The 26,213-nt window shown below is 38.2% G+C and overlaps 1 protein-coding gene across 2 annotated transcripts in view; it reads left to right on the top strand.

Annotated features, from left to right (window-relative positions):
- The first annotated feature begins 12,345 nt into the window (after nt 1-12,345).
- Nucleotides 12,346-26,213, top strand: part of LRRC4C (leucine rich repeat containing 4C) — a 485,283-nt gene continuing 471,415 nt past the window's right edge. For both annotated transcript variants that reach the window (XM_058807065.1, XM_058807064.1), the window contains exon 1: nt 12,346-12,504. The gene's annotated coding sequence lies outside the window, so the exon portion shown is untranslated. The remainder of the gene's footprint in view (nt 12,505-26,213) is intronic.

Raw genomic sequence — 26,213 nt, 5'->3', positions numbered from 1 at the left:
CCCCTTCCCCTCAGTTGCTATCCTACTTTTAGACAACTATACAAAAATTTTCTTTTCATTTTGCAACATGTGGCAATGAATGAATACCCTTACTTGAATTAGAGACCAACAAAAGTTGGACTATTTGAAGAATACTGCCAAATGCTAATACTTTTGCATTCAGTAGTATTCTTCAAATAAATCTGTTGATGTGTAAAACAACATTTCTTCTTTCCCTATCTGTATAAAATCTTCCAACAGTCCTAAGATTTTATATATTACAGTGATTTCTACAGTGACATTTTGAATATGAAACTTTTTCTGAAGAGAATTATTGAACTTAGACTACTTTTTCAAAGACAATTTGCCCTCAGTGCCGTACTGGACTCAGGTATACACAACTGTATTGTGCCTTACCAGAAGGCAGTGGATGCAAAAATTATTTTAGCATAACTATCTGTAAAAGTTATTTGGGCTGAAGTATTCTACCTTTTATTTTCAAGGGGCTAATATATTTCTGCTCAGTTGCACTGAGTAACTCAATAAAGTGTGGCAAGACCTCCACAAGTCTAAGCCCTCTGTAGCTTCCTGCTCTGAGCAGCTCAGTCCAGGTGCTTAAATTTATAGGATAACAATCAAGCCAGTGTAGTCACAGGATTAATCTTATGTGGCTCTAGGTGTGTGGGTATGTGTTTATATGTAGGTTCACAGAAATAGCTGATAAATACAGTTTTATATTAGTAAGTATTAGAGGCACAAAAAAGCTTATACCAGCTTATCAGTAGACTGTACCTTACAGCAGCACTTGTCTTTTACAGGGAACCGGTGCAGGTTTGTGAGTGCACAAATAGCAGAAAGAAAAGTTTCACTGGGAATTTTCCTAAGCTTGTTAGTGAAATCATTCAAACACTGATCTACTAAAAGAACAGAAATACAAGTTCTAAGAATGCCTCATTAGTAGCAAGTAACAAATGCATAATTGAAGCACATGCAAGTTGTTATGACTTCTTAATGCCACATGATGGAGGGAGCAGAGGGCACAAAAATCTTGCCCCCTAAGCCACAGGTGATGAGTAGCTCTAGTGTCCCACCCATTAAAGATTTCCTTGTGGTTTAGCTGGAGCTATAAGAATAACCTTTGAGTGTTTCTATGCTGGTGGCTGCATCACTTGTTTTTATTCTAAATGCTGCTAAACTTGTGGTTTTGCTGTGCCTGACCTTGCACCTTATTTACTGTACTTGTTTCAATTGACTTCCTGGGAACAGAATCACAAAGAAAAAGACTTTTCCATGGGGTTTATCCTTAAACCATCTGAGAGTTTAATGACTACTAATATTCTACTGTAATTTTTTCCTGTTATTGTCTTATAATAGGGTAATATGATGTCTATTTTAATATGGAACAGAAGTTCAGAACATTTCAGATTAAAAAAATCAGAGCCGTGAATACAAGGAGATCAAGATTTTGGATTTCATGCTCTTTGTCACATCCTAACTACCAGCAGCTGTGAGGGGTCAGGGCCAAGCTGGTGGAGCATATTTGACGATACTTGCAGCAATTAGTGCTCAGCTGAGTGGGGGTAGGTGCAGCTTTTCAGGTGTTGCCTGGGAGGAGACTTAGGAGTAAAAGGAGCCAATACAGAATGTTTGTGAGTTTTCTCCTCCTCTATGTATGTGAGAATCTTTGTCCAGATCAGACCTGCTATTAGAGTTGTATTTTTTGGCGAAGGGTTCCTGGCTCTGGGGAAGCCTTCTGTGAAAACTGCTGAGGAGTCTGCGTGTAGGACTGGTGAGTAATGCGTATGTGGTGTTGTGTTTAAATTGCCTTTATCTACCTAATGGAAAATACTGATTATGGAATGATGCATGGAAATGAAAAAGATGAATATATAAAATTTTTCTTTGTCTTCAGGAATCTAAAGCAACTATGCTCAGGGAATATTAGTATGTTTTGTAGCTTTTTCTGAGGTGAAATAACCTATGTTTAAAGGCTGTGCAAAAGTTTATTATATTTGGTATAGTGGGGTACCCAAAATAACTGTGTGGAAACACCACACGAGAAAACGTGCATTTTCTGTAAGAGGACACTGTCGGGGTTAGTCACTTAGGCAGTGGGGAACCTGATTTCTTCCTAGCTGTGAGTTCTCTGCATCCTCTAATTTTTAGATGAGTACTCTAGTCCTTTGGACTTATCTGATGCGTGCTGTTTCTTTCCTTTTTATCGCTTAAGCAAATTCAGCTTTACGTTTCCGCAATTTTTTGTCCTTCTAGACTCCCTCTGTTTCAGCCACTTTGGCCTCCACCCTTTGGTGGCCTGGCTGCTGGCTCAAATAACACTCTGTTGAATGGATGTCGACAGGGTGCATTTAAGTTTTGCATGTTTGTCTTACAAGTTTGTAATGTTTTCAAAATATGGATGGAAATTGCCTGATGCCAGGGAGTGTTGCTTGCTAAATAAAAAGTTATTCTAAAGCCCCAGTATGCTAGAAAAGCTCACTGGATTAGCTGTTACACTGTGCTTCGCAAATCAAAGTAATTTTACTGTAATTTTTGCTTTCTGAAGTTTTGGAATTAATTTTTCCAAACTGCTTAGCCTGAAGGAGGTACTTGACAGGAAATGTATAATCCAGAAGTGCTACAGTTCTGTAAAATTCTCACTGAGAGAGTATTTCTAAAGTTTTTTGCTTTTGTTTAGAGTGAATATTATAATCAAATAACCTTCATTATGCATGGTAAAATCAATACTTTTTAACAGTTTAGTGCATTATCCTTTTGAAAAAGAAAATAAAAATTAATGCTTTCTTGTTAGAGGCTTTCTAATCCTCCAAGTGGCAACAAAATCCTTGTTTTTCTTCTTTACTTATGTCTTTTTGAAAAACCGCAGCCGCTGTTTGGGTTTTCTCCATTAACTCATGGAAGCTAGCAATGGAAAGGAGTTAATTCATTAGGTCACCTAATGCCCCTCGCTAGCATAAGATTATTCCCCATTGAGCTCTTATTTTGTCCGGTTTCATTTCAAGTGAGACTTATTCTAGGACTTATGTTATTTCTTCTGAATGACATTTCCAAAGCTGAAAATTCTCTGATTATCATGCATAGTTTTCTGTTTTACAATTTAAACTTTTATTTACTTTAATTTCATCTAACCTTTCTTACTGAAAGCTTTTTTATTATGTAAAATAACTTTCCTGATTAGAAGTCAGGGTTTATTTATTTTGTGTCTATATGTTTACATATGCTTTTAAGACTTATGTTTCTTTCCAGTCTTTGGTTTCCAAACGACCTATATAAAGTCAATATTTAAGAAGGTTTTCTCTTCTTACTCTTGAATTAATTCAGACAACTTAGCACATGTTTTGTCTCACACAAATTATTTTCAGTTTAGGTTAAATTATGAATCGCTTGTATTTATTTGTTTTTGAGCCAAAGTCCTCTAACAAACTGCTGGTGGTAGCAACTGGCAACCACTGGACCCTACTGAGTCTTCAAATGCATGTGAGTTGTTTTTTGATGAATGTTATTAATGGAGTAATCTGCTATTGAAGGAAGTGAGTTTTGGTTGGATTCCTTTGTGGTATTCTAAACAAGGATACTGATGCAAGTTTTCTAACATGCTTACTTCCTCTCTTGTTTTGTAGCTTGTGAAGCCTTTAATTGTGCTTTGTCTCTTGCTTAATCCTTCAGCCTTCTATTCATGTGAAAGTAGTATTTGTTTTAGTCTTATAGGAGTCTCACTTTCAGTCACAAATTTTCAGGCTTGTCCCATCTCTCCCTTCATTACTCCCTCAACATTTTCCCCCTTCTGTTTTTCTGTCCTACACTGCCACCCCAGTCAATGTCTTCTGGGGTTCTTATGGTCATTCAAAGATATCATTACTCTAATTTCACAGAACATGGGGAATTGTTTTTCTGTAACAGCTTCTTTCCTCCCACCCCTTGCTCTCTTTTTGTTTTCTCTCTCACCCATGGCTGAGAGAACAGGCTCACCAAAATGGCAGGTAGGAGGAAGCTCATACCCATTTCCATAAGTTTTCACTACATGTCCAAAATATATTTGATGGACCATTTCAGGCTCTCTTAATTTCGCTTTCAATAATTGCAGCTCACTGCAGGGCAAGCAGGTGTCAGGAAAATCCACAAATGCCTGAGGTTTATGTCCAAACAGGACACAGAGGAGTCCTGCAACTTCATTCGAATAAAGGGAGAGAGTCCACTGAGGCATACAGCCATGGGCTTTTGGAGGGCACAGACTCCTTTTATCCTAGACTCCTGTGCATGTTGCCCTCTTCCTTTCCTCGCTGGCTGAGGTATCAGGAAGGTACAGCCCCAAATCCCCTACCCCATGTCTGCCTTTGAACCTACCATTTTATCTCAACATTCAGAAACTCAGGCCTGCAGAGGCTCTTGTCTCTTTCAGGAACCAAGCTGCCTGAGCTCTGCAACAAACCTGCTGCCCAAACTTAGGAGAGCCATTAAGACCCATTTCACACCTTCATCCATCAGCTTGTTTGGAAAGACATTAGCACACATCTTTCCTATCACAGGGGATCAAGGTAGAAACGGGATATGAATCTTTGTATTGGCTGCAGCACAGGGAAACCTTCATCTCTGTATCATCCCGATCAAGTAGGTACAGAACAAAATTTGTCAAGCAGAAAAAATCATGGTCCTGCTCTAGATTGACAAGAATATGGAGGTAGCATTAATAAGAACAGGTGATTCACTTTTTAAAGCACTTGTCTCTAGGGTTAAACTTCAAAGTTTTTTTTCTCCTGGTTTTCACCAACAGGTCTTTGAACCCCTTAAATTTTTTTTGGAGTTTCTCTATTTGCATGAAAACAGATATGCCAGGGTACTTTCCCTAATGTGATTGCAGGTTAATAGTAGTTAACAATCTGCTAATGCTAATATCAAACAAAAACACCTGCTTGAAATGAATCTGTCTGAACTACTCACTCAAGCACTTCTGGGCCTGGGAGAATTTGGTCTTCTACTCACAAATAGAAGTACCTAAAAGAAAAGAAATTTTAGTGCCCTGAGGTACAAACTCTTGCAAACAGTGACAATAAAGGGAGTCTGAGAGAAAAAACTTGGGTGTAAGACCACAAGTGAAAGGACTGCTGTCTTTAAGGGTACTTAAATGCTCTTTTTTCTGAGACAAATAAGAAAGAGAAAAAAGCAAGATGGCCTTAAGTCCAAAATGATCTCTTGTTTGTAAGCTTAACATTTAGCACAAGTAAGGATATCTTTTGCTGCCTGTTGCCCATGGTGATATGTAGGTGTTAGTATAAAGAGAAAAGGAAAATCTTGTGCAAAAAATGTTTCACTGCATGTGAGGGATATGGCTATAATGGCTGATGAAAATTGATTAATGGGAAAGTGAGTCATCTGAGTCTAACATTCTCTATCAGCATGTGTTTTTGAAGTAATAGAACTCAGTGCTCATGCAGTGGATCTTTACAGCATTAACTCTGAGATCTTTTAGGCTCTTGAACAGTCTCTCTTGGAAAGTGATGGGCACCCCATTGTTCATACTTTCAAATTAGACTGCAAGCCAGTGAATGTACATTACAATGCAGCAACAAGGAGGTTTACTTGGTTAAGAGAGATGGACCTCATAGATCTTATTCCTTGATCAGCCTAAAAACTATTTTCTTCTTAAGGCTTTCCACCTTAATTTGTGAACTTCATTTGTCATGGAGCAGAGGACTCACCCTTAAGGTCTTAAAACTGCAGTTGTGTTTTATTAATGTTTAGTTTAATAGTTTAAGTATCTCTGTTTTGAAGTGAAAGTCGCTTTTATTTTGCAAACTTTGCAGTCGCTGTTGATATCTTGGTTGGTCACAAGCCTTTGTCTCCAATGTGAAGTGAAATGTCTTATTTCAGGCCCAGCTTGGGTCAAGCTATAAAGGACTAAAACGCCGTTTTTGAAATTGCATTGATGAGTGAAAGAGCAGGGTTGTTGTCACAAAACTGTTCTGAATATAAAACTCACAAAGGGCGAGTTCTTTGTCCTTTCTTTGAATCTTGATAATGTCTTTTGTTTTAATTCACTGTAATTTGTTTCTGCATGCCAACAAAGTTTAATGACTTAAGTGTCAGCTTGCAACTTTGTAAATATTCTAAAGCAACTTTGCAAAATACTGTGCAGTCAGAAGCCTACTAGAAGACATTTTGAACTCTCCCAATCATCTTGGTAATCTACAACAGTGTTCTGATAAACACAGCAAGAACACATTTGTAACCAAAGAAAACTAATTTTACACTCATCCTGATATTTGCCTTGTTTAGCAATGTTAGTCCCGCTACTACTCAAGCTGGTTTTCTGAATTCCTGTGCAGACAAGTGAGACTTGAAAGGAAACCTGGAGCTGGCACTAGAGGGAAAAATGAGAGTCTCTGGAGAGCAGGAATATTGATAAAACCATACCTTAGGCATTCCTAATTGAAGTCAGAAAACTTGAGTTAGTGTAAATAAAAAAGTGCTGGTGGGCACAAGCAGTACAGAGAGGTTAGTCAAAGCTCCTGGACAATTAAAGCATTTGAGAATTGAAATACTGGTTCAAGATATATGTTCAATCACAGCTTCCAAGTTTTCTCTTTTAATTTTTTTTTACCTGAATGTATGCTAAGTTCAAGATCATGAAAAGAGTTATGACCAAATCAAAAACTCAAAATATTCTAGCTGCTTAGAAAATTTCTTCTAGGGAACTTAAATAAGCTAGTGCCATACCCTGGTCTTTTTGATATCAGTATTTCTTTAGCACAGGATAAATAAATCCAAGATGTTTAAGTTTAATTTAGTAACTTTCATTTTGTTTCATAAACAGTGATCAGTATTTAAGGCTACCTGTATATGCCAGCAATCCAGATGTTTTTAGCAAGTGCACAATTATGTGAGAACAAAGTCTAGACTATTACTTTGTCTCTTTTCACTAAAAGATGTACTGCACATTTCTTGAAACCCATTTCTCTAGAGGGAAGGAAGAGATACAATGGCCCCAGAGAAATGTAAGCAAATGTACAAAGAATGCTCATGTTAGCTCAGGCTGAGGGTCTGTGTATTGCATCTGTGTCATCTCCTTGCAGCAGTAGCTGCTGAAGGACAGAAAGAAGGAAGAAAAAGAAAGGTTATTTGCTCTGCTGACAAGAGAGGAAAAAATGTAATTTCCTTTGGAAAGGGAGTGGAAGTGTTGTGGGGGAACAGGTATATATCAGAATATAAACAGTTGTGTATGATTTTAGGCTTTGGAGTCTGTGGGCATAGACTTTTGAGATATGTATATGTCTCATGAGCTGAGCTTCTGAAACAGAATTTGTTTTTCATGCTTTCAAACAAGGCTTTAAATGTCTTTCCTTTGAAGGAAGAAAGATAAAGAAACGTACTTATCTTTTTACTTCTGATTTTTCATCAAATTGTTTCTTTTTTTTTTTTTTGTCTAAGATATTAGGGTTGGAAAACTTGTCTTTAAATAATAGCATCCAAATAACACAAAAACAAAGCGATTATGATTTGTATTTCAGCATTGCAGAATTAATCTGAAATTACAGGCTTGTGACACTGAATTAAAGTTTTTAGGCAGAAGACTGGAATTTGATTGTAAGTCTATTGGAACTAAAAATACCCACAATGTAAGCTACTCAATTTTTCAAAATAGCTGGTTAGAAAAAAGCAAACTGCCACTATATGAAAAAACTGTCTTTATTTTAGGGCAGTAAATAATGAAATATTGTACTTAGTGTGTTTCTCAAGTTCTGAGGAACTCACTTGAGTTTCTCACTAGATTATGACTGTGAGTTTTAAGATATAAAGAACATGAAGAAAGTGTTTGCTGCAGTTTTGCTGTTGTGCCTTTTCCCTGGAGGAAAGGTTTAAGATGATACCATTATTACTATTACTCATATGTCTATTGCAACAGTAATGCATAGACCCTGATAGATTGTCTGCAAGATTCTAGTAGCAGCAGAAATCTGTTTACCACTGATCTTGAATATAAGTTTTGCAAATATTTCTTAAGTTAGTTGGCAATTAATTTTTCTCTTCTCCAGGTAATACATTCTCTTGTTTCCTTTTCTACTTTCTTTCAGTTTTCTCCTAAAAATATTTGTGGCTACTAATAGACTTCACAACTTCCAGGAGAAAGATCAGTGTGATCGCTTTTCCAAAAGCCTCAGTATTGCGCAGTTCAGGTCTGAAGTTGTCTCAAGTCCTGCAGTGGCAGTGGATGCTGGCCTTCCTTAGGAGCAGCTGCCGCTGCCCTCTAGCAGAGGCAGGAGAAGCTGCATGTGCTGCTTCACAGTCCCTGCAGTTTTGAGGCCGGTGCATAAATTTACAGCACCCATTGATCCTGACTCTCTTAGGACTGTGCCAAGCCAAATGGTGGATGAGAAACTGGTCTATATTTTCTTCTGATGATTGTCACTAGGGTGCTCGTCGGGGGTAGTGTGCACTCTGGCAGCTGTAACTCTTCAAACTTCATCAGCCAGTGATGCCTGCTTGTACTGGGTGCCAGCCTCAGCCTGTCTCCAGGGACCTCTTGGGTCATCTTTCACTCCTGCTGTGGTCTTGCTAATGCTTTCTCAGTGTGGGAATCAGTCTCACAAATATGATTATTACTTCACAAAGGAACTGGAAATTAAGACGAAACAAGGGAACTGGTTGCAAATAGCATATGGAATATGGGGCATCACTAAATCAAATGATGCCAATATAATGAAATATTGTAAAATATTTGAGGTGCTTTTGGAGGATTTTTGTGTGGGAGCATGTGTGCTGGGTCAGTATTTTCTCTGTTGAGGGCTTTGCTGAGCTATAAGCTTGTGTTCTTCACTTGTGCTGAATTTCAGAAGTTTTCAGAGGAGTGACATTGATATTAACTGACAGGTCATCAAATTCAGCTGAATGAAGTGAGGGCTAGAGTGAGGGGGAGCTGAAGTCAAGTTCCCCCCCCCCACCTTGGGAGATGGGATGGGGGAAGGGAGTGGTATATCCACCTGGTTTATATTGCATTGTAAACTGCCTTTGTTTTAACCAAATTGGGGGAACAAAACCAAAGATATTTGTAAGACTGTTGTAATCAGGAGAGTGATGAGATGACCTAAGTGCAGCCTGTTTTTGAGGAAAAAAAACTGGAATCAAACAGCAAGAAAAACCTCTTGAAGTGCAAGGAATATTTTTTCCTTGTGATTAATGTGAAAGTAATTAGCAGGTAGAATGGCTTTAAAAATGACATAAGGACAGGTGAGATAGGACAAAAGTCTTTGCCTGCACGTTTGGTACTATGATGATGAATATTTGGAAGATGCCAGTTTATTCTTGGGCAAAATTTAATCTTTCTTTTTCCTCTCTTCTTTAACATGCATTCTGTGTCATGGAAATTAGAATGCAAGTCAGTTTAATTACTTTTGCTGTTGTTCCAGTCCCATGGATTGTAAATATTAGATTTATGAATAGATTTAATTAGCTCTGGAGCTTTTTTTAATATACTCAAGCAATTCTGACTGCACCTAGTAAAAGGTCATGAAGAAAGATGTCCACAATGGACTTTGGTCTAGGCATGAGGTCTTCCTTATGAAACTTTAGCTGACTAGGCAGAACTATAGATGTTATATCCCTGATGAACTTGTTAATCTGAGAGTAGCAAAATTATTCATACCACAGTCTTAGAAAACAGAATCTGGCATTAGCTTCATTAGCATGTGCTCCGGGATGATAGACTCTAAAAGTACGAAGTGTCAGTGTAGTGCTATACTTCTGTGGCGTTTTGGTCACTGCATGAGGTGGAAAAGGTTAGTGAGGAGTGTTTGACTGAATAGAGCAAAGTCAATATGAAGGGCAGGTAAATGCATCAGGGCCTCTCAGCATGAGGAAATGAGTCCAGGCTGCTTATGATAGAAGACTGTGAACCTGTGAGTGGCATACTAAAGTGTGCAGAGCACTCCTATCTCTGATTTTTTTTGTGGCACAGATAATTGAAGGTTGGCATAGTGTACTTGGGAAACGCCACCATTTTCTCCCCTTGATTAGTGACAATGACCAATGCAGGCAAAACTTTGGCTAGATGGACCTTCAGTCCAAGCTGGTGTAGCTGCTCATGTTCCTATGTAAATAGGCATGTTTATGTTTGTGGATGAACAAGAATCCTCTCTAAGATCCACGAGTCAAGAAAACAGCAACATGTCATGCAGTGATTGGGAATACGATGGAGGGTGAAGAAAGGCTAGGGTGGAGAAGCAAAATAATTGCAGCAAAGAAAAAAACAGTAACAATATACTAATTCTCCTGTTGGTACAGTGGATTTTCATATAAATAAATAATTTTAGATTTAAATTATACAACAGTTTAAGATGAAGAAGTGAACAAAAGCCCAAGTGGTTATGTGTCATTTGTAAAACAGTGCAGGTCTTCCATCTTCTGAAACTGTCTCCTACATTTCTCTTTCCAGGTACCACAGCCTCCTTATCATGCTTTGTGGCTTTGCAAGTTCACTGGCTGTTAAAACTTCAGGGTTTACTTAACAGTAGAAGAGTTTTACTCCACATTAGCACTAAATATTGTGGCCACTGTGCTTACGGATTTTTGCCCTGTTACATTGCAGTCCTTTGTGCTACAGTAGCAGTAAAACTGCCACGGTCAGTGCATGCAGGCTGCTTTGCCAGCTACTCCATGCTTAGCGTGCCTAAAACTCCCCAAAGCACTTCCACCATGTTCAATTACAGTTTGGTTGCTAAAACCTGTAGTGGTAGCTCTTTCTGTGATATGAAGCACCAAACTCATTTCATGTAGCTCATTCTTTAGGGAGCTCTGTCAAATGTATTTGGCTGCTCAGACCCATGAGCTGGTTCCTTAACAGTCCCTCATAGTTATAATTTACTGTAGTAATCCCAGAGCTGCTTCTGAGGAATGGTTTATTTTTGTTTTCATGTTTCTGAAGGGGTCTCAATCTTCAGTCTCCTGAAGGAGTCTGAAGTGTCATCTGCTGCAAAAAACTGAAATTATGGATGACAAGTGAGACAGCAGTGTTTGCATCCTGAACCTGATGCAGAGGGTCTGAATTATCTGTGGGAAAGCAAAGGCAACATGTCTGTTTTCCTATTTCATGAGTGAATTACAGCTAGGACTTGTACTTTCCACAGCAGAATACTCAGGTTTGTGAACCAATGCAGGTCAGTTATCTAGGCAATAAAAGCAAAATCTGTTTTGGTTCTTGGACTGAGAATTCTAAACTCATTTCATAAGTGAAAGGTTTTGGCAAAACAATTCTCACTAAAGGAGCGAATTTCAAGCATGTTCATAAATGCAGTGCTGGATGTCTGCCTTCGCTGACATTCTAATTTTTTCCTTTTCTGCTAGAAGTCTTTTCTTTTCTAAAAATATTTACTTGACTCTGCATATCGCTGCCTAATCTAAAGATGGATAATAAAATGCTGATTTTAAAATCCCAAGTAGTTCAGGATATAAGAATGACTTTTAAAATATTGCTAAAATGATCTGTTTGGAACAAATTTTCAAACTGATTATACTCTTCTGGCTGTAGTGTGGTTTCTACATCACCAACCCCCCACTCCCTCCCCCTATAACCACTGCTGCTGTCCTAATCTTCTAGACCATTTAGTGCCCTCCTCTTATCCTAAGTAAAATACAATTGCTGGCTCCGGTATTCATTAGGTGATAATCCAGATTAATTCAGACTTTGATGTAGAAACAAGTCCTATTTCAGCTGCCAAGAAATCCAGATTGCCCCATGGAAAATGCACACACACATGCACACACACACACATGCACGCAGTATGTAGAATGCCTTAAAGAAACTGTAGCTAACCACCTTATTAGTATTCCTCCCTCCTCTGTGTTTCACTTGCAGCAACAGAGGGCTGAGCAAAATGCAGTAGAACAGGGACAGAGACAGAGCTGGCAATCATCTCGGTGCAGGCTGCTGAATGTAGGGGGTGGGGGGGATGCAGCAAAGCAAGATTAATAACCTTGCCATAATCCTGTGCACCCTGGAAGGAGATACCTCCGGTGACTAGCTGTTCTTGTCTTGATTAATTGGACTGAGTGAATGAGTGGCTGGCAATCCACCTGGTTTGGAGGCGACCCCCTGGTTTTGCTGCTCTCTGAATCCTCTACCCATCTGGGAAGGTAACAGTGAGACATACCATCTGCAGCACACACAGCAGCTATTGGAGGCTACTACTGACAGTTTGCACTACAGTTTTTTGGTGAGCAAGAAGCCAGGTATATTGTACAGTAGGATATTTCTGTGCTCAAGCTACTGAATTTCACAATCTGGTCCTTCAGTAACCCCCTACGCTCCCTTTCCAATTGCCTTTGAGTTCTGGGCTTACTTTTGGCATAGTCTCCTGGACGCATTTTGCTGGGGATGGAAGAGCAGTAAATGGAACCTCTGAAAACTAATTGTTTTGCTTCTGTGTGACTCGAGAAAGAGAAAAGCTTTAAGAATCATATCCACTTGGAGGAATTTAAATTTCTCTCTGAGAAGTTTATAGAGGAACTGTACTAAAGGTAAGTCCAGGGGATTGTCTACCCCTTCTGTTTCCTTGTTTGTTTCCTGCTTGCTCAAAGTAGGGGAAAAAGGCTAAAACGTTAGTACTGGGTGCATACAGAGTGTGTTGTTTGTAAAGTCTGTGCTTGTGATTTGCATCCCCTTTTTACTTCCTTTTCTGCTTTTTTTTCCTCCTTCCCCTGCCATTTGCACAGTAAAAATGCTTGCAAAATAATAATCTATAGGGCTCCTGGAAAATGTTAATTAAATAGCACTATGAAGCTCCTTTTATTTCAAAGGTATTAGAATTTCTAGGAGGAGAAATCTTTTTATTAAACAAGCTAAAATATTTGGGAACTATCTCGAATGGGCAAGAAATATCGCTCGTACAGTATCTTCAGTAGAAGCCTCCATATTTTCATAAATCTTGTCTAGTTTTTTCTCTGCATTTCAGTCAGCTCTGGAATGATGAATATGTAAGTACAAAGCTGTTTCTGCTGCTGTTAGCTGAAGGAGAAGGTAGCAGAATAGAAATTTGTGGATTTGTGCATCCACTTACATGAAGTTCATCTGTTTGCTTCTCATTAACCTTTTGAATGCTGCTTTCCTTTTTTTTTGGCTACAGAATTTATGCAATATGCAGTACCAAACAGTAATAACTCTTATGGTATAAAGTGCCAGTCACAAATGGGTTTTTGTGGGCCATTAATTTTTGGGATGGGGGTGCTACTAAGCACTCAGGTGATGAAAGTAAATGCTTCATCCAGCATGGTTCATTGCACTCCAGAATTTCTGGAGATCTATCAGTTGTATTGCTCTGGTGCTACTCAGTATTTCAGCCTGGCACTTTGCCTCCCCCTGCACCCCCTTCCACAATGCAGTTTCTACTGTAACAGTATGACTGCTTTAGCCTTTCCCATCATTCCATTAAATAATATAAATAAAATATCATTGCACTACAATAGAATCAGAGCTCTTGTAGTTGAGCCTTTTTTTATTGCTGCACTGATAGTACTTAGCATTCCCAAGGAGGTAAGCAAATCTGTAAATACATTTCAAAGATGCTTCATTCTCCAAATGCAATTGCTAGGTACTCATGCCTTTTCAATTAAATGACTATGAATGACTAATACTGAACAATACAGTATCTCTTTTTGAAATACTGCATAGCTGGATATGTACTGTAAAAAGACAGTAGAACTCTATGTTGATCCCTGAGTAACCAGATGTTCAGGTGCTTCTATGTGTGTATGCAAAGATAAGGGGAATTACATCAGATTTGTAAATACAAAGACACATTAGATAGGATGATCTGTTTGGTACAAAGAAGTATAATGACCCTTGTAATAGATCCTGTGTTGTAAAGCTAAAAACTTAATGAAAAGGCTCTGCTTCAGAGTAATCAAATCACTTTATATTATTGCATCCTGTCAGTCAGTCCCTCTATTTCCCACTGGTTTTGCATAATAACTTTAAAGATGGATTAAGGAAGAAAGGAGAACTGGTTATAGGTGCGTTTCCCCTCATTTTCTGGAAGTGATGCTTCTGTGTTGCATGTGCATTTACTGTATATGGTTATGACAGCCAGATCTCTTTCTGGGCAGGATGCAGTTTTCCATAGTTTTCCCACGTTGTACTTTGCTCAAGCCCCAAATGTGTGCTGCATCAGAATCTTACTTTACCAGGCAATAAGCTGTGTTTTAACTATGGGGAACAGACTCTGTGTAATGAGGGCCAAAAAAAAAAGTGTGTGTGAGAAGAGATGACAACTCATGATTTTTAAAGCCTTACTCTGGCTTTAGAATTGAAGTATTGAATGAGACTATCAAAGCAGAGCTGTTGACTGGATGAAAGCAGGGGACAAATGTTTTGCCTGGAGATGAAACTTTCATGTTCTGGCAAAAAAGACAGAAATGTGAAATGCATTTTTCTTCACTTCCATTTCTGTATGTTCTTATACATGGAATAAAATTTAGTAGCGTTGCCTCAAACTGAGTGGAAGAGCAGTAGCCTGTATGCTGGAAAAGCAGTATGTCATCACTCTTTATAGTGTCCAGCTGCTATTAATCATCTGTTTTTATGTAATCATGCTTTTTCATTATCTCCTTATATTGTGGACTAAAGCAAATACTGGTTATTTGGCATTTTAACAGGCTCACTGAAGAGGAAACCTTGTGCTTCTCTTCCCATGTTCCCCCAGTTGTGTTGACTTAGATTTTCATTAGAACTTTTCTGGGATTTTGCTTCTGATTTCTAAATTAGACTGTCACACTTGTTATTTTGGTATTTCTTATACATGATATTGTATGTAACATAGCATGTTATTTCAAGATCAATTTTATTTTCTAATACTTTTGTTATTCTCATGGTAAGAGTGGAAATTTATAATACTCAGTTTTAGCAGGTTTTATGTGCGAACAGGCTTTAGCACCAGTTGGACCATGTGGGGGTTTTTTGTTTTTAAAAACCCAAATCAGTAGTCAAGTCTATAAAAGGAATGTTGTTTCATTTTAATGATACTTGAATTTAAGTTTTATTTCATAGTGTAATGCCCCATATGCCTTCAGTCTCACCTAATGTGTAAGATGGTTTCTTCTCTGTACTCTTTGACTGCCTGTGTGAGCTCAATCCACTGTGCTTTGTGCATCTTGCTGGAATTTGACAGGAAGGCCTGCACAGATCTTGCAGTAAGTGTGTCATAGGTGAAGTGTCTCAGTAGGAGTATGGGTACAATGAGGTTCTCATGAACTGAATTGTCTAAATGTTGTTTTAAGAATAAATGGAAGAAAATAGAAATTTCTTTTTCACTTAGTTCCAGTTAATTGAGCAGCTTCCTTTTCTTGTTGCTGAAGTCAGCCAACCAGGCACTAACTTCTCCAGCACATGTTTCTGTGTTTCTCAGACCCAGGATACTTTACACATGAATTCTTTCTTCTGGAACAAGCTGGATTGACAACTGGTAAGGCAATCCTGAAGCAGTGCAGTGGCATAGAAGTAAGGGGAGGATGGAAGAGAGATGTACCAGCAATTCCAGGACTTAAATCAAAAGAAAAAGTTCTGTGGGAAGGCAGAAAGCATAATTTTGATTGCTGACTCACTGTGTTGGTCTGTAATATTATCTTACACTAATGTGATGACACTGGCCTGGTTTTGAAATAAGGAGGCAGAAAAGAGTAGTTTTTCAGGAACATATTGCTTATAACTGCATGCTACTTTGACAAATATTCTGATCACTTGAAATTCATGCAGGTGGACTTTGGATTCTTAACTCTTTAAAAGAATTAATAGTAAGTAAAATTTACTTTTTCCACTTGAAGAAAAATGAAGTTACAAATACATCCCTTGAATTGATAAGTTAGGTGAATGAAGTAAATTATGTTCTACACCTCCCACCCCCTTCCCACTTTCTCTTTTACTCTCCTTCCCATTTCTTTTCATTCTGTGTCAAAGGATAAGGTTTAGGAGTGAAGGAGACACCAAAATTCCTTTTCCTAAGCTAGCAAGCAAAAATGGGTGATAATATGCTGCTTAAGAGTCTTGAATCTAGACCAAATTAATTGTAATTTCTAAAACCAGTCTCAGTATTCCTAGTTGGAAGTGTGAAAGTGAAGTTTATTTGGGAGATTTGTTTAATTCTTTAGCTTGTTTAGGGAAGACACCCATTGTGATGCTATTTAATATTTGTCTTCTCACAGACTGAGGTAGCTAAAGAGGCATCCTTTAAAAGTAAGAGCTACTTAAATTTTTTCAAATTAGTGTGGAAGTGCATGTACTTTTTAGTTGTATAACAAAAATTTTAAAAATGAGAGAATGTTTTAGACATGGTGGCTTTTAGGAGTGGCCCACAAGAGTAGTGTTGAGAGCATGGTATGTATGCAGGTGGGAATCTGCTTCCAGAGGTTCTTACATCTCAGACTGCTCAAGTAGCGATGGTGAAATTCTCAAAGTGAAGATCAAATGACCCAGTGGAATGCTGAGTTTCAACAGCCATTTCATATTGCCAAGGAGGAAACTTAGCGTTTTGGTGCTCTCACAATCTGCAAGATGCTGCTGTGTAAGAGCTCTCGCTGCCAAACTTAGAGTGGTTACATAAGGTAGAATCCTATTGATCCTGGGGGAGGATGGTGGGCAGAGATTTCTTTGGAAACTGGAGACTTTCTCAGAACAGATACTGCAGAGGCAGAACTGTACCAAGAAATCTAGGTCTCTTTCCAGTGCATATTGAAGAAACTTTTTGCACAATTGCTTTGTAATTTGCCAAAATTTCTTTACTCAACTGGCCATCAGTGGTAAGTATTATTTGTATTGTGTGCTTTGCAGAGGTGAACAGAAAGGTATAAAACAAAAACGTGCCTCAATGAAGCTTATAACTGCAGATAAGGGCTTCTCTTCATGCATTTTTTTACATATCCTTCAGCTTGTGACCTGTGGCCAGCAGATTATTTCCATGAGGCCCATTCCAATCTCTTTGGTATTTTTAGATGTTGTTTTGGTAGGTTAAATTTATGTCAAGGACCCATCAAGTCCAGCATGTACTAGTAAACTACAGAAAAATTCTAGTCCTATTGTCTGTCCTGCTTACAAAAGTAAGAACAGACTGATGTCGGTCTCTGTTTAACTTCGCTGAAACAGCTGACTTTGTATGAAGGAAAGATAATAAATGCAGTGGGAGGGCAGTAACACTCTTTTGGAAATGTTTGCTTAATTTCATTTAACTTCCTGTGGGAGCATTAGAGGCCCTCTCCTTACTCTTGTTTAGTTTTAGGAGAAAATGCTACATGGGGATGTCAAGGAGTGAGCATGTATTTTGTAGGCTCTTTGCTCTCTTTTTGAAATTTGTCTACCAGTGTATAAACTTTACTGTCTTTTCTGGTGTCCCAGCAATAAATTGGCAAATAAGAAAGAACAGCATTGCTTCTATTCTGGCTGTGGTGCATCACTAGCTTATTAAATACATTAAAGACCTCATTTTGGTATGATTATGTAAATCTAGGGATGGCACCTCTTCCTCTGTGTGATTTCCCCCTCACCACTTACTGCTCATCAGTTAAACATTCTTGAAAGCATTGTTAGTTGAAGGGACAAAGTGAAGGTGAATGTTCTGAGGGTTAAACCTTACAACAGAGGTTCTCACATTGGGGCTCCTTTTGTTTCAATCTATTTTTCGTTTTCTCTGGAGTCTGTCATAGGGATGCATTTCATGTAAACCTATAAATCTTCACGATACTCTTGGTTATTTCAGGAAGAAAATTATGCATGTTGAAAGGAAATTATCTCCTTACTTAAAGCCTGCAAGACTAGCTGCCTTCTGAAAAGCAAAAAGTTCAGTAGGAAAAAACAGAGAGAAAAGGGTGAAAAAAGATGAACTCAGAGATTACCTCCAAGGCAAAAGTAGTTACCTATTTTTGCAAGAATAGAAATAGGGATTGCATTGTTCAGACTGCATGTGGAAGAAAGTTTTAATTTTGCATGCAAAATGTATTTTGGCAGTTTGGCTGGGAGAAAATGGGTTATAGAGTGTTCTTTTAAACTTCTCAAGCATATGCTTCAGAAAGAAATCAGGTCTCAAGTCTCCATTTTTATTTTGAATAAGGTTAATAGCAGCAGTGGTGTTATGAAAACTCCATAAGAGATTTGGAACTTTCTTGAAAAAAAGCCTTGAAAACTTAAGGCTTGCATTTGTCTAGGAAATTTGAGCTGCAGTTCTATAAATAAAGGAAGAATAAATTAAGTAAAAATAAAACTCAAGTCAGAACAGAACTTCATGGAAGTGCTACCCCTTCAAAGACTCTTCAGTTATTGTACTGCAATTGGGCTGTAATATCAAAGACATGTTCTTTATCTGCTCAGATATGCAATCATTCCTCTCATTAACTAAAAATAGTTAAGATCAGTTGAATTAAAGAATTGGAAGCAAACTGAGGCACACAGAGGAGGTAATTTACTAAGCAGGTATGCAAGAACCTAAGTATCCAGAAATGGCTTCAGATCAAGTGACCAATACATTGAAAATTTGTATCATGTAATAGAACTGGATGGGTAGGTATTTTCATTACTGGAAAAGAAAATGTGATATCTGGAGATCATGAACAAGACCTCAGAATATTTGACAAAGGCAGTTATTATGTAATGAATCAGGTCTTCTGTGAAAAATATATACCCAAAGTGTGAAATCTTTGACCATCTTCAGAAACTAAAAAATTATTCATAGCTTTATATTATCAGCTCTAGAATATGCAGAGGAATGTGACTGAGTTAATGTATGGCTGGATACATGCAACCTGTCATCAGGAAGTAAACATGTTTCTTTCTGCTCTTCATGTTTCATATAACACCTGTTCCACGTGGTTTTGTGCCTCTGAGATTTGCAGCGGTGCTTGCAGTGGAGTGGGCTGTGTGTGGTAGCATTGCTCATTGTGTTTCTTGTTTCCCTGTGACCCGCAGGATGGTGTCCGTGCTCTTTACTGGAGAGCAAAGTGCTCTCGGGGAGCAAGGATTGCCCTGGTTCTCTTTGGCTCTTTCCTGCCCTGCAACTACCATGTGATTTAGATGAATGGTAGGGGAGAGAGAGTCTAGCCTGACTTGTGAGCTTCCCTTTTGCTCCTTTGTCATTGATATTCAAGGCTTGCTGTAGTAACCCAATGCCCTCCTTTTACAAAGTCACAACCCTTTCAGACCACAAAAGATCCCTTCAGACCGGGATTCCCTTGACAATCAGCTTTATAGTTTAAGCAGCTTTATGCAATACTGACAACAGTGACAGTTGAGAGAGGTAACTAGGAGACTTCTTGTATTATAAGTACTCGGCTTGGGAGTGTGTGCTTAAGGGTCTTAAGCTGCCTAAAAGAGTCTCTTAATCTGCCTTAATTCTTCTTATTATATTATTTTTCTGAAGTAGGTGGAGATGCACAATATTTCTTTTCATTTAGATGAAAAGAGAAGTTCCACACCTGTCTCATTGCACATTATATTTTTCATATGACATTGTGTGATTTATATGTTCTACTGGACATATTTGCAGAATGTGGAAAGGAGAAAAGGAGGAGTCTGTCCAAAACCCTAATTTTTATATAATGTTTTTTCCCATTTGAAATCCAAGCTTTCCTTTGAATCGTGAACATTTCAGTGATTTTTTCTTCTGGAATGTAATGGAAGGTTCTGAGGTCTGGAAATGGAAAAGACCATCTTCCTTATCTCTTATCTCTCTGTGACATAAACCTACTTCTTGGTGTCCGTCTAGGAATGACCCAACTCAAAATGTTTGGTGGTATCAGCAGGAATCAAGCTTCCCCAAAAACACTATTTTTTTTATGCTTTTGGATATGGGAAGGGAAACTGTGGGAGAACACAGGACAGCCGATCAAGTCATGGTTTTGAGGATACAACAGAAGTAGAGATGGATGAAATTACTGCTCTGATATTCATAAATATTTACTTTGCTGGTAGAAATGTCTTTTGCTGTTATTGAGGGAGGAGAAAAGCCATGACTTGCCAAAATGTGCTTTCTAAATCTGAATATTTAGAGAAATAACATTTTTTTTCTAAATGTAACATGAGTACTTGTTTCCTAAGTTTATTTTATTCTAGTTCGTGTCTATTATACAATGAGAGTGCGCTCTTTCTTTTAAGCAGAAACCATGCCTGAGCTTTTAACAGTTAAAATCTTCTGAACTTCTGGATGTTGCTGGTTGTTGTCTTTCTTTCCATGTTGTTTAACTATAATTGGTGTACTAGAAGGCTCCTTGCATGATCTTGTCCAGGCCCTTGGGCTGTGGAAATGAGTAGGTACTTCCAATAAGTATATCAGTTTATGAGAATAGACATTTGATCTCCAGTTCTTCTACAAATTATTGTCTAAATAGCACTTTTCAAATGTAGGTGAATTTCTGAAGTCACTTCAGGCTGAGACCTATTTAATTATTTAAGCCGAGTGGTGAGCACTACAAGAAGCAGTGGAGAGAAGGTCACTGGAGCAAGAAGAGCATATCTTCTACAAAAGACCCTGATGTACCACTTGATTTTAGTAGGATAAATACACAGACACTAGGAAACATTAAGAATTTAAGGTTTCATGGGCTTTTTACCATTGCTAGTAATGGGACTGGAAGTTGCTGTTTGTTAGTGTAATACTGTTTGAATTTTTAATATTACAAAGCAAAAGAAGTGCTTTAATTGTTTCCTTTTCTGAAACAAACTGTGAATATGCTCTTACATGAAATGTGTTTTGAGGACGACTGCTAGTGTAATACTATGGTGGTTTGGTTTTCTTTTAACATCACATCTTAAAGGCAGCTACTTGAGCTGTTGGGATTTTTTTTTCAGTTCTCTAGAGTCTCAATTTTATGATTTGATGTTATCATTGACAAGGAGTTTGTGTGGATTATGTGAGATGAAGCTAATGTGTTTTGTCCTTGCTTTGTCCCAGATTGGAAGTCTGTCGTATTCTGTTTTTTTGGTAGACAAAAGAAAGCAATACCCCTCAATTGTCTCATTGCCCTATCCGTTAGACATGATAATCCCTAACAGTACTGGAAATATGTGTGCCTTTAAATCTAGGCTAGTACTCTAGTACTTGTATAGGGAGCAGGCTCTTTTTCTGTGCTTGTTGACATTAACAGTGTTCAGGTAAGTACAACAAAAAGTCTAGGAAAAATTAGTCTTACTTGATCTACTGCAGGTGTATATAGCTATTTTGTGATCTGTCTTACTTCCTTTTGCTTTCTCTGTGACCATTTTTCCTGTAGGCTAAAGAGTGTACAGATTTATGTACTGTATAGACTACTAAAACTGTTATTGAGTGATTGCATTATGCTGGTAAATTACTCCCCAGTGCATGGTTGCTGCCCCTCAGGACAAAAATGAGAATCTTCTCTGCCACCACCCTGTGTCCTTCTGATGCTATTTCTGATTAACTTGCTTTCTCTGCATTACAGTAACAAATATCTTTAATGGCATTTCCTTATACATATGATGCCCCAAGTTTCATCAAATGAGGAAACACTTTTACTGGCTTTCAATTTCTACTTGCAGACATTCAGCAAGCACTAATTTTTTTGAATTTATTGTTGAATAGATGATGAAATGCAGTCATTTTGCGAGAGATAAAGCAATACTTTCCTTTAGAGATCAAACTATTTAAACTGGCAGAACTGGAACAGAATGGGATGTCCAAGCAATACATTGTTGTAAGAGCCAAGACTGTGGTTCAGATATTTGGTCTTTTGCTACCTGTGACCTTTAGTGCCAAAAATTTTTCTATTAAGCTGCTCATACCCAGGCAGGAGTGAGGGTCAGTACACCAGTGTTGTCTTGCTGTTGCCTTTTGCATTACCTTTATTGGCTAAGTAGGTTTAAAACTGCACTGTAGTAGTGCAGGACACATGGAGAAATGGATCACATTGGGCATGCCTGAATCTGAACTACCTGCAACAAACCCTTGCTGGGACTGGTGTAACTGCTATTCACATTGGATGAGGGCAACAAAAGTGGATCACCATTATCAGGGTAGTGGGCAACTTTTGTGTCATTAGCAATGTCACTTTTGGTTTTGTTTGTAAGTATTGCCATCGTCATTTCACTCTTGTTCTTTGCTTGCTTTGTGTGCCCTTGGCTGGTAAGGATGGAGATGAAATATGCAAGCAACTTCTGACTCATTCTCTTTACATAATTTGAGAAGGATTAAGCAAGAGTTGAGTCACTAAAAGTCACTAAATCAACCATGAAATTGTGACTTGCTGTATTGGAGGCTGTGTCTTGCTTTCCATTGTTTTGCATAGCCCCTCATTCACAGTAGGTGTGAAATCCAGCCACAGTTTGTACAGCAGCTTATGCTAATACATCATGTTACAAATCCTGCTCTGGAATTACAGGGTTCATTCTGTTTCCCCCAAGGGCAGAAACAACAAAGTAGGACTGTGAGATCAGTTTGAGTAATAGAGATAAATATTACAAAACCCCTACAGGTGCTGATCTGCTTTAATTGTTGTGTAGTTGCATAGGGAAACTTGAGGACATAGTGCTCTGAGGACACTGGCTGGTAGAACTCCGAATGAATAGCTGGACCATGCAGCAGCTCCAGGGCTTAGGGATCTGACAGCAGTCCAGCCAGCTGTTCCCAGCAAAGGGTCTGATTGCAGTCTTTGGTAAAATAACACCTGTAGCAAGAGTTTTAAAAAGTTCAGATTATGTTGCCTTGAACCTTACAGTCACGAATTCAGAGGAATCTCTGCCCCCTGAAGATGAACTGTATGGTGTTTAATTGATATGAAGATTATAGGCTTCCATCAAAAAGTTATATGACTCTGGTGATTACTCTTAAATTTATGGACTATAATAAAACATTTATACGGCATATTCCTGTTGAATTAGCCCATAGCATCTAATGTTTGGGGTCTTATTTTCTATTGAACTTGATTTGAGGATCTGAAAGTAGAAAATTATTATTAAAAAACAAGTTTTCACTACCTCATCCACCTTAGTATGTATTCCTTTACAGAGAATATATTTAGGTTCTTATTTATGCTTGAAGCATAGAAAAACATTCAACATGTTACCCCTTCACATCTGTTGTAGTACATGTGTGTTTAAAATGGTTCAAAAAGATGGTGGCATTGAGTTATGATTGTGGAAATTAATGCATTAAGACCTTGCAAATTCATGACAGATGATGAAACTATGTGGAGTTTAAATTTAGAGTTCTTGGATATAACAGACAAAATTGAAACAATATTGTTTACATTCATTACTATGTATGTGTAGTCTTCCCCAAGAAAGCTTAAAAATAATTTAAAATTCCAAATTTGAATAAGAAAAAGCATTGAGTCCTTCAATACAGTCCCTACTACCCTCTGCATAAATACAACTATTATTTAAATAATACAATTAGTAAGACTTTAGTCTTATGATGTTCTGTCACTGTCAGAATAAGGTTGTGTCCATATCAAAGTACTTTGGGCTAGTTTCTTTTAATCATCGTAAAGACAAACACCTCTTTTGTCTCTGCTGCCTTCATTGCTCTCTTAACACTACCTGACGCAAACATTTCCAGATTTTATTCAGAGAGTAACACAGTATTTATTTAGAAATCCATTCCTGTTCTCATGTACACAGCTAGAAATATTTTGTCTGTGAGCATATACACTCATCTATTATTTCATAAGTTTCAAATGCTTCTGCCATAATCACTTATACTACAACAGTAGCTGATTTTTCTGTCCGAAACATTAAAACTTCTTGTACTTGTGAGGTGAACAACTATCTGAAAATATTTAGATTACTTTTTGGATTTTGTTTTAACCTGTAGAAAGAGCATTAAGTTTCAGCTGGCGTGGGCCCTGCCTTGTCTCCAAACATTGGTTTTGCGTTTCACTGACCACAGGTATTTTTGCCTCCTCTCCCATAGACACTTCCTCTGTTGAGCTTCCTCTGCAAATCTTTAGCAAGACGGGAGCCCAGCATTTAAAGAGCCATTTAAGTGAGCTGTATCTCTGCTTCAAATCTTTTCATCTCTTCTCTTTGCTGTTTTTTTCCGGACTCCTTTCTGAGCTTTATCACGCTTGAAAGCAATTTAAAATCGGTTTGTTTTCTTTGTGACCTGGAGGCGCTTAAAGCGTAGCTCTTCAAGAAGCGCTTCTTCTAAATTGAGTGTATGGTGGTGCAGCACAAGCCTTGGGAGCAGTCACCAGCAGGGCTTGTGGAGCACCGGTCCAGCTGCATTTCCTGCTGAATTGCACCGGGAAGGGGAAGAGCAGAGTGGGGAGGCAGGCGGGCTGACCGCGGTAAAGCATCGCGCCACTAAGTGAGCAAGCGGAGGTGTTGCTAACAACTCATTAGTTCATTAGCTGTGGGTGTTGTTGTGGCTTAATATGCTTATTGCAAGCATGTAAATCCAATAAAAAATAGGTGAAATTACATTATTACCTCTGCCAATCTCCCCCCTCCCTTTTGTCATAACTGTACAATCTCTGCTGCAGGTATATAATTTATTTGTTACCCGCTTTGATCTGAAAAGCTAACTAAGGCTCAGGGCATTAACTACTGTGTTAAGAAGAGATGATGACAGTGCCTTTGCTGAATCTGTTCATTGATTATGGAAGGAATTGAGCAACAGAAAACAATCTGAGATTACTTCACTGATCAGTTTAAAAAAGAAGCCTATAATGTTCAGAGAAAGAAATGAAAGAAATGAGCAACTTTTGTTTGTAGTGTATTAGTTTTGATCACTCCCACTGATTCTTTTTTTTTTTTTTGGCATGGAACTGGATTGGTGACCATTACTCATTCAGCCCTGTCAGGGATGCAGGGGTTGCTGTATAAGGTTCTTGGTTTGATGAAGGAGACTAATACTTTCTTGTAATTATAATGAATAATGGTTGTTTGCACCTTGGAACAATAAAAATTTTAACCCATTTCTTTCCTAGATGGAAGAACATAAATACTCCACACTCCTCTCTGTTACATTTTTAATTTTTTATTTCTTTGGCACAGGGTTCTTCATCCAGGTTGGATTTGGTTACTGCTGAGTGTCAAAAAGTAAATGACAGTACTTGGGATTTATAGAGTACTTGTTCAGTTCCTAAATGAAAAATGCCTATTTTCTGTTGAAAGATGGAAACTCAATGGGTGCTTATGCACTGGAATAGCTGGAGTTAGAGTTATCTTTAGAAATCAGACAAATGTAAAGTGTTCAGAACTCTGTTTCATGATTCTTGTAGATTTAGGTGTGCATCATCATGTAACTTTTACCTTAGTCAGCTTTTAAGTCACAAGGTCTTAAATTTGGAAGACTTGACATCCTAGGTTCTACCCTAGATGAAAGCTTTTCAGCAAACTGCTATGGCCAAGGGCTAAAACTTGTGTGGAGTCCAAAGCTGCAAAATACTGAAGTTTTCTTTAATTATGGCAATTTGAAACTGGCCGAAACAGAAGTTATGGCTGTAAAAATTAAACATGTGACTCTGTCAGAAAACCAGTTATGTCCAGACTCTAATGACTTGGAAAGTGATTGCACATCCATGGTGAAGCTCACTATCAGTGTAACAGTGTGTGTGACTGAATTCAAGTAACTGTTATTTCAATTTTTCTGTTAATCCACTTGATTCTTGAGGTACAATACCTTATTTTTGCTTGCTATGCAGAACTAGTCTTGCAGTAGGAAATTCAGGGGCTTGATTTGCAGATGGACTAAGTGATTTCATAAGTCATTAATATTAATGAATCCATCAGTGGGGAAGCAATCTTGCAATTCTATTTGTTCTAAGTGTGTAAGCATGATTAATTTTAGATTCAACCTGGAAATAAAGTGGCTTTTTTTCCCCTCCCCATTAAAAAAAAAATCTGCATATGTTAAATAGAAGTGTTCATGAAGTTGTGGAGGGATAGAATGTAAGAAAATAGTGCAGAAGGCAGTCTCACACCTGAGGAGCTGCAGCTGTACTAATCACCAAAGATTAGGAACAGGCCTGCCCTTAATAGGCCACAGCTGTGTCCAATAAGAAGATGAGTGCTACAAAAGAGTGGGTTAGCTGGGTGAGGGGAGAGTTGGAGTTTGTTGGCTGTGCTGTGAAGAGAGATGGAGTTTGTTGGCTGTGCCATGAAGAAGTGAGTGCTGTGAGGAGAGGACCATGAGAAATCACTGAGAAGGTATGGAAGATTTACAATAAGATGACAACATGAAGTTTTGTAAGCTTGGAGAAAGAACAAAACAGTTCTTGAAGTCATTCAGGGCTAT

Source organism: Ammospiza caudacuta, chromosome 6 (assembly GCF_027887145.1).
Source record: "Ammospiza caudacuta isolate bAmmCau1 chromosome 6, bAmmCau1.pri, whole genome shotgun sequence".
Lineage (NCBI taxonomy): Eukaryota > Metazoa > Chordata > Aves > Passeriformes > Passerellidae > Ammospiza > Ammospiza caudacuta.
This window is presented reverse-complemented; position numbering and strand designations above follow the sequence as displayed.